Consider the following 8776-nt stretch of genomic DNA (forward strand, 5'->3'; position numbering starts at 1 on the left):
TGAGAAAATCAAAACTCAATACCATATTATACAAACTTATCATTCAGTTGTTGGTTTATGCAGCTGCAGCAATATATTATAATAATTATTACTAAAGAAATTAAATAAATATTTTCAAATTAGAAATTATTATTATCTGCACTTAATAACAAACAATACACTACCAGACTACCATGCTAGTTTTCTGTAATAGGTTACTAAGGTTAGGTACTATCAAAATATTAATACATTTGTTGTCAAACTGAAATTCCAAATAAAAATAATATTTATACTTGTAAACCTTTTTATTCTGTTTGAACAAATTCTAAATTGAGTTAAATAATAGTATTAAAATTATGAATACAAATTTTAACAAAATGATATAAACACAGTTGTTTTAAACACTAGCAGACATTTTTTAGTCTGGTGCCCTGATGACAGTTAATCTGCTGCACTTTAATTAATCTATATAGCACGCAATCAGACAATATTTCAGTGGAAAAAATCTAACTAACCAGGTTCTAGAAATTTTTGGAACTTTGGAACTTTTTACACGTTTTTCGTAAAACTTTATGGTCATTGAGCACCCCCTAAACATTATCTGATTGGAAAGATTTTTTCCACAGTCAATTACTATGTCAAATGGCACAAAATAAACAACTATGCATTCAAATCCGAGAAAAAATTTTTTTTCCTGTGTTCACATGAACAGCCCTAATATATATATATATATATATATATATATATATATATATATATATATATATATATATATATATATCAAAGGCAGATCCAGCATTTTTTGGTTTTTTGGATTGCTAACTTATATATTTTCAGATAGCTATATATATATGAACCTGTCATTTCGAAAAGGGCACAAGTCCATTTACTAAAACTTTTCAAAATCAACAAAAATATGATTTTTATTAAAATAATGTCTAGGTTGCTAAAGAAATTAAACATAGAAGTAGATAAATAAAGAACGTATATAATTTATGCATTTTTTATTTTTTATAAAAAAAACATAAATCATACAGAAATTTTTAATTCAAACTTATAAACTAACTGCTAAAAGTTTTGGACTTATGCCCTTTTTCCAAATGACAGGTTCATATATATATATATATATATATATATATATATATATATATATATATATATATATATATATATATATATATATATATACTCACACATATACAAATACACCTATCTCTTAAAAAATTTTTAAAACAGATAATTCAGACAGTTGATTTAGTCAATAATATAAAATAATTCAATAGCACTGAATGCAATTAATCTTGTCGACTGTCTGTTTATGTACATTATGCTGCAAAATCACAGCTAAGTATTTTTATGATAAAAATTAATAATATTTTAAACAAATATTTATCTTTAAAAAAATGAACTAGGACTTGAAATGTCAGTATTTTAAAATCAAGTGTCTTCGTAAAACGCATTTACCACCGTGACTATTATATATATATATATATGTATGTATATATATATATATATATATATATATATATATATATATATATATATATATATATATATATATATATATATATATATATATATATATAATATATATATATATATATATATATATATATATATATATATGTATATCAAAAAAGAGTACCTTGAAAGAAAATGAGTAGCATTACCTATGTAGCATTATATATATATATATATATATATATATATATATATATATATATATATATATATATATATATATATATATATATATATATGCTTTATGTGTAATACTACTCATTTCCTTTTAAGGTACTCTTTTCTGATGTGTGCGTGTGTGTGTATATATATATATATATATATATACATATATATATATATATATATATATATATATATATATATATATATAAATATATATATATATATACATATGTATACAAATACATATATATATACATATATTAATAAATATATACACATATATAAATATATATATATATATATATATATATATATATATATATATATATATATATATATATATATATGCTAAAATTTAGAAAAACTTTATATCAGAATTAATATCAGAACACTTTTTTTTTTCAGGTTTAGAAGAAATTTAAGGTTTAACTTTTTGTACGCAGTTGGTCTTAAAAAAAAAAAGAATCCTGATAAAACAGTAAAAAAAAGATTTAAGGTATATTTAAACATTAAACAGTAAAAAAAAAATATAAACAGTAAAAAAAAATATGTATGTAAACAGTAAAAAAAAAGATTTAAGGTATATTTACCTAAAAACAATGTAATGTAACAATGTAAACAGTAAAAAAAAAATGTATGTAAACAGTAAAAAAAATATCTGTGTAAACAGTAAAAAAAAGATTTAAGGTATATTTACCTAAAAAAAGAAATAAACAAATTTTTACGCTCAAAATTTTTTTAAAAAAGCTCCAAAAATTGTAAACAAACTATACTAACGTAGCTTTTGCTAAAAGTTTATTTTATTCACATTGAGAGGTTTTTTAATTTTTCTTTGAAACATTTTTCAATATAACTTTAAGTTTATTTTATAATAAATTCAATTGAATAATTAGTTAGACGCGCATTTAATAACTGAAAATTAGACAAGTGATCTGTTGTCAACGAATGGTTTTCGAAGTGCTGTAACCGAAGCCATTTTCAAAATTCTGAAAACTTTAAATTTCACTGCGCTTGCGTAAAATAACTTTCCACTTTTTTCATGCCTTAACGACAGTGTGTATCGCCAAAACAACCAGGACGTTCACTTACAACATTCATGATGATAATAAAAAGAACCATGATTTCCTATTAAAACATTTAGCGCAAATGTATTTTAGATTTTCATTAATTCATGCAGCGAAATTCTGTTCGCCAAAATAAGCGAAAATTTGTTTTGAAATCGGTCGTTCATCAAAGGAAAATTCAATCTGAAACTTAATTGCCGCGAAAAACTCAATCTGATCCTCCATGCCGCAAAATTTCGTTTTAAAACATGCGAGATCTTGTTGTAAATCTAGTCGTTAATTAAGGAAAAACTTAATCTGAAGCTTCATCATTAACGGGAGTTAATCGAAACACAATACAATCAGTTTTAGGAAGGTACTATCGAACGAATTCAACACTTCCTGCTTCTAGAGGTGGCGCTCGTCACGTTATTTATAATAAAGAGTTTAAGAGCTTATAAACGATAATGCAACGACAACTAAAACTGAAATTAAATATGCTTTAAATGTAAATGTATCGATTACAACTGTCTGGAGGTGGGTAACCTATCTTTGATACACATATAAAATTACTCGACCAATTTATTAAAGAAACGACAATGTTCTTCGAATTGAATATGCTAGATAGTATACTTCAGTCTCGCCTATTCATCGCTATTGAAGTATTGTTTTTATTGATGAAAGTCCATTTAATTTACACATGTTTCGCAGTCACTCATGGGCAAGAAGAGGTGTAACACCAAACCCGACCATTTGCCCTAAGCTGCGTAACGCTTCAAAGATATTCGCCGTCACTGATTTAAATATTCACAGCGAAGCCTTATGTGAGTCAGTCAACACAGTTTTGTTTCAAGAGTATATTGATAAAGATGTAAGAGTTTTAAAGACAGAGAAAAAAATCACCCTTGTAATAGATAATGTCGGAATCCATAATAATGTTGAATTGGGGGCTCAGAACATTTATCGAGGCCACATGGTTTCTTGATCATTAAAAACAGGAATATAAAAAATTGCCTAAACTTATTTAAATTGATAATTACAGGTACTTAAAAATGATATTTTACACTTCTGATCATTCCATTGGATTTGTCATCCCTTAGTAAGGTATAATTTTCTACCTTTTAAGGTAGAAAATTATATTAAAAACAATTATTTGTCATACAATTTTCTAACTTAAAGGTATAATTTTCTACCTTATAAGGTAGAAAATTGTACCTTACTAAGGGTATATCACATATCCTACCTTAACTAAAAATTTCTACCTTTATTTTTTAGTGTGTAGTGTATAAAGAAAATGAAACAGGAAACAAAATTATAACTTTTGGTGTTCCTCAGGGATCCATCTTAGGACCACTATTATTATGCTGTACGTTAACGATTTTTATCTAGCTTCCAAAACTTTAAATCTTATTTTGTTTGCTGACGACTCTAATCTTTTTTACTCAAATAAAAATATAAAAGATCTTTTTAAAATATTTAATGAAGAACTAATAAAAATTAATGATTGGATTACTTGTAATAAACTTTCATTAAATGCACAGAAAACTAAATTTGTGTTGTTTCATAAACCTAGTAAGAGTGATCACCTCCCTTTAAAATTACCCAATCTCTTTATGAATAATTCAGTTATTAAAAGAGAATTAAATATTAACTTTCTGGGAATAATAACAGATGAAAATGTATCATGGAAATCTTATATTAAATCTATTGAAAATAAAATTTCCAAAAATATTTATGCTCTATATAGAGTTAAACCATTTCTTAATATCAAGTCTTTAAAAATTATATAATTTTCATTTATCCATAGTTATCTATTCTATTGCAATATTGCTTGGGGAAGTAGCAAATATGGAAAGCTTAAAAAAATCTATGGTAAACAAAAACTTGCATGCAGAATTTTTTTTTGGCATTAAGAGAAGTGCTTATGGAGAGCCTCTCTTAATTGAACTTAATGCACTCAATGTTTATAAACTTAATATATACCAAGCTATGCTGTTTATGTTTCAATCAAAACATGGGTTGTCTCCTAATATATTTCATTCTTACGTTACTAAAATTTCTCATAAACACCCCACAAATTTTTCAAATGATAATTTTGTAGTTCCAAGATTCTATTGAAAACTCAGTTCATTCCAAATTCAATATTGTGGACCAAAAAATTATTAAAAATAACATCTCTTTAGATCAATTCAAAATAGTATGTAATGCGCGTTTCTTATTAGGAAAAAAGCTTTGATTTAAAATATTTCCTTTAAAATTAGATCATGAAATAAAATAAGTAAACTGAAAAAGTCTTCACCTATTTTTGTTTTGATTTTCTAACTTTTATTTCCTATTAAAATATGCTACTATTGCAAACTCATGCTACTTTAATATCTTATTGTATAGTATGTAATATCTTAGTGGAAATATTTTTATTTGTTATTTTCCCTATTTTTATGTTTAAGTTTTTTAAATTGTACTGACGGCTTCAATGTAAATGGGGCTCGGCTATAAGGCAATATATGTCTTTTTCTTCCTCGGTCATTTATTTTATATGTAAACAATTTTTCTCATTGTAAATAGTATTATACGGCAAAAAAAATGAATAAATAAAATTACCCAGTAGCATTTACCATGGTAGCGCCAGTTCCATTATGTTTAACTACACGAGTCAAATAATTTTGTGATGTTGGCCCATATTCTGCTGTAAATGTAAGATGATATTCTTCTTTGGTTAAAGCAAGAAAGATTTTCATGAGTGTTATATCTGACAGAATGTGCTAATGTAGACTTGTCAATTTTTCCACCTATTCCAATAACCTTTCTTAATTCTTTTTTTTTCTCCAAAAAAAATTTGAAATTTATCACATTTTTTTACAACTCCATAGTCTATCAATACAGCTGTTGTCAATGCAGCTGCTCCAGCATCACTTATTTCAAGCCTTATAGCAGCTTTCGCCAAGTTTCTTAAATGACTATAATTTTTTTGAACTGGCATGGCTATAAAAAAGTCTGGATCAGATTCAAATTCATTATTATTATCAAATAACTCAGCATGCCGATTGGAATCATATTGAATTTCAATAGCAGATGACTTAATACATCTTTTTATCTGCTCTCTGTTTTTTTCTTTTTCCTCTGATAGCTGCTGTTTAATTAACCGTATCAATTTGAAATATTCCTCTTGTTCCAATTTTCCATTTTTGATCTTCAAAATATTCTCAATCTAATGGTGGTACCTAAAACAATTTCAAACTTTTTTAACAAGTTGTGCTCTATAATAATATCAAATATACAATTTTCTAAAAACTTATGAAAATCACAGGTTTAAACCATCTCTTAAGCCTTTTATTACTAATAATAAAACAAAATAAAATGTTTTCTGAAGCAAAGTACACTTTTTTTTACTCTGATATGTATTTCATTGTTAATATCTGATTCAAAACAACTTACTACAGATTAATTGAATAAAATAAATTATAACTTTCTAAAATTAAATTTGTTTACCTTTCTTGCCGCTTTCACATATACAAGCAAAATGTGCTGTTTTGCAATGCAAGGGATTCTTACAATTCACAGATCTATGCATAAAAAAATTTCAAAAATTTTGAAAAAATTTTAAAACTCTTAAAATAATTCTAATATTGCTTTTATAAAAAAAGCATTGCATTAAAGTTATAAAGTGATGTAAAACTATCCAATATAGTTTTTTTAATTTAGCATTTAACTTATCATTAGTTAATATCATATTAAATAATATGCAATTATTTGTATTAACTTCAACACAAGATAAAAATAAAAATAAATTGAATATTTTTTCTACCTAATATTGCAAACTACTACTCAGTAGTAGTTAAGATGCTCAATAAACCATTATGTTACCTCTTCTATGCACATAGTTATACATTTAAAATTGATACTTGCATTAATATTTTTCTTTTTAGCAAGAGATTTTGAATGTTAATAAACATATCTTGAAATATCGTATTTTTCCTTGTAAAAGTTGATATTTTTGATTTTCAAAAAGTTTTTAAACCTAAAATAATGAGTTTACTTTAAAATCTTTAACAAAATATGGACAAACACACTAAGAACCAAGGCCGGCGCAATGGGTGTGTGTGCCCCCCCCCCCCATCCAGAGATTTTTTGTTCATTTTGTCGGCAAATTTGACCCTTTTTTGACAAGTCGGCCGGCAAATGTAGACCCGTTAGACATGTTAGTCGGTAAATTTAGACAGTCAGTCGGCAAATGTTGATAAGGCAGTCTGCAAATTTGAAAAAAGAGAACATTTTTTTTTTTAGTCGGTAAAAGTTGTAACGGCACCCCCTTCCTTTCGCCACATGACACCTACTCGCGCTGGCCCTTCTTAGGACCATTTGTGGAATTTTTTTATAAATGAAGTAAAAGATAAATATGAGTTTATCTTTGATGTTTTTATGTGACTTTTTGACTAATTTTCAGAAAATTAGCAGCCATTAAAAATTTTTTTTTTTTCAAATACTTGATGAAACAATTATCAAAATCAACAACTATTTTTTTAATAAAGACTTTCTCTTGTAAGGTAAAATGTAAATGTTGTGAAATTTTTTTTGTTTTATTTATTAAGGGATAAACAGATTCTATCTGTTGTCCAACCTCGCACCCCTTCTTTATCAATTAGACTGGCACAGATGTATTTATAATGCATTGTTTCCAGTTTAGGATGTTGAATACTGGATCCTCTTGACTCAATCCATGGGTTTTGCTTGTGTCTCTGTTTATATGGCTTAGCAACTCGTTCTATTATCTCTTAATGAGTTTACGTTTTAATGGTTATGAGGCTGGCTGGTAGTCAGGTTTCCCAAACTCTGTGGCTCTCAGAGAGGCTGATTCCATAAACAGCTGAAAAATATCAGAGTACAACAATGTCATGTTGCACATGGATGGTGTTCGTACTTTTGATGTGCATTGTCGAGGGCATATTTGGAGCCCTTTGTTACGGCTTAGGGTTTATTAATAGTAATGAGGCAATTGCTTGGGCTATTAAGTAGTGTACTGAGTACTATCTGTGTTTAGAGTTGTTATTTAACAAATTTAAAAATGACTTAAGTACCGAAAACTATAAAACACAAAAAGCAATCGTCTTCACTAAGTTCTCTAAACCTGTTATTCACTAATAATTGTGGTCTTCGAAGTAACTTTCCTTCTGTTGAGTCTTATCTCTTGCAAAGTTCACCAGACTTACTTGATCTTTGTGAGACTAATTTGAGTTTAGCTGTCTCATCTTGTAATCATAGTAATGATGTTTATCTTCCTTTAATTCGTAAAGACTCCAATAGTCACATGTTTGGCCTAGACATTTACCCATTTGTAAGAATTCACCCATTTGTTGGGAAACTAGATTTGAATCCACAGACTATACTTTTATGTGTTTTCGTTTAGTACCACTTCACTCAATCGCCTTTCTCTTTCTATATCACTCTCCTTCATTTCAATACTGCACTCTTTTTGATGTTATTTTTGATCATATTGACCAAGCTCTCTCTTTTTCCATCAGCCAATAACACTGTTGTTGGTGACTTTAATGCTCATCACACTGAATGGCTTAGCTCTATTGTCAGTGAATCTGCAGGCAATAAGGCCCACAACTTTTGCCTTTCTCAACCTCTAACTCAAATAGTCAACTTTCCAAATCGTTTTTCTGACAACCCGAATCATTTTTTTAACCCGAATCTTGTTTCAGATCCTAATCAGTGCTCAGTTTCTTCACATTCACCCTTAGGTGCTTCTGATCACGGTTTGATCTCTCTAAAACTATTTTCTTATTCTTCTTCATCATCAAAATCCCCCTATTATTGAACCTCTTACAACTACCTGAAACCTGACTAGGACTCTCTCTGTGATTTTGTTCGTGATTACCCTTGGGTAAAGATCTTTCGTCTTCCTGCTGACAAATATGCTTCTTACATGTCTGCTTGGAGTCGGGCAGACATGGAGTCTTTTATTCCCTCTCAACAAATCCAGTTGCCTCACTCTTCTCCATAATTTTATTACCTTGTGCTGCTGCAATTTCCAATCGAAATCATAACTTCCATATCAATCAGCA

The sequence above is a fragment of the Hydra vulgaris genome, chromosome 02, assembly GCF_038396675.1.
Source record: "Hydra vulgaris chromosome 02, alternate assembly HydraT2T_AEP".
In the NCBI taxonomy this organism is placed as follows: Eukaryota; Metazoa; Cnidaria; class Hydrozoa; order Anthoathecata; family Hydridae; genus Hydra; species Hydra vulgaris.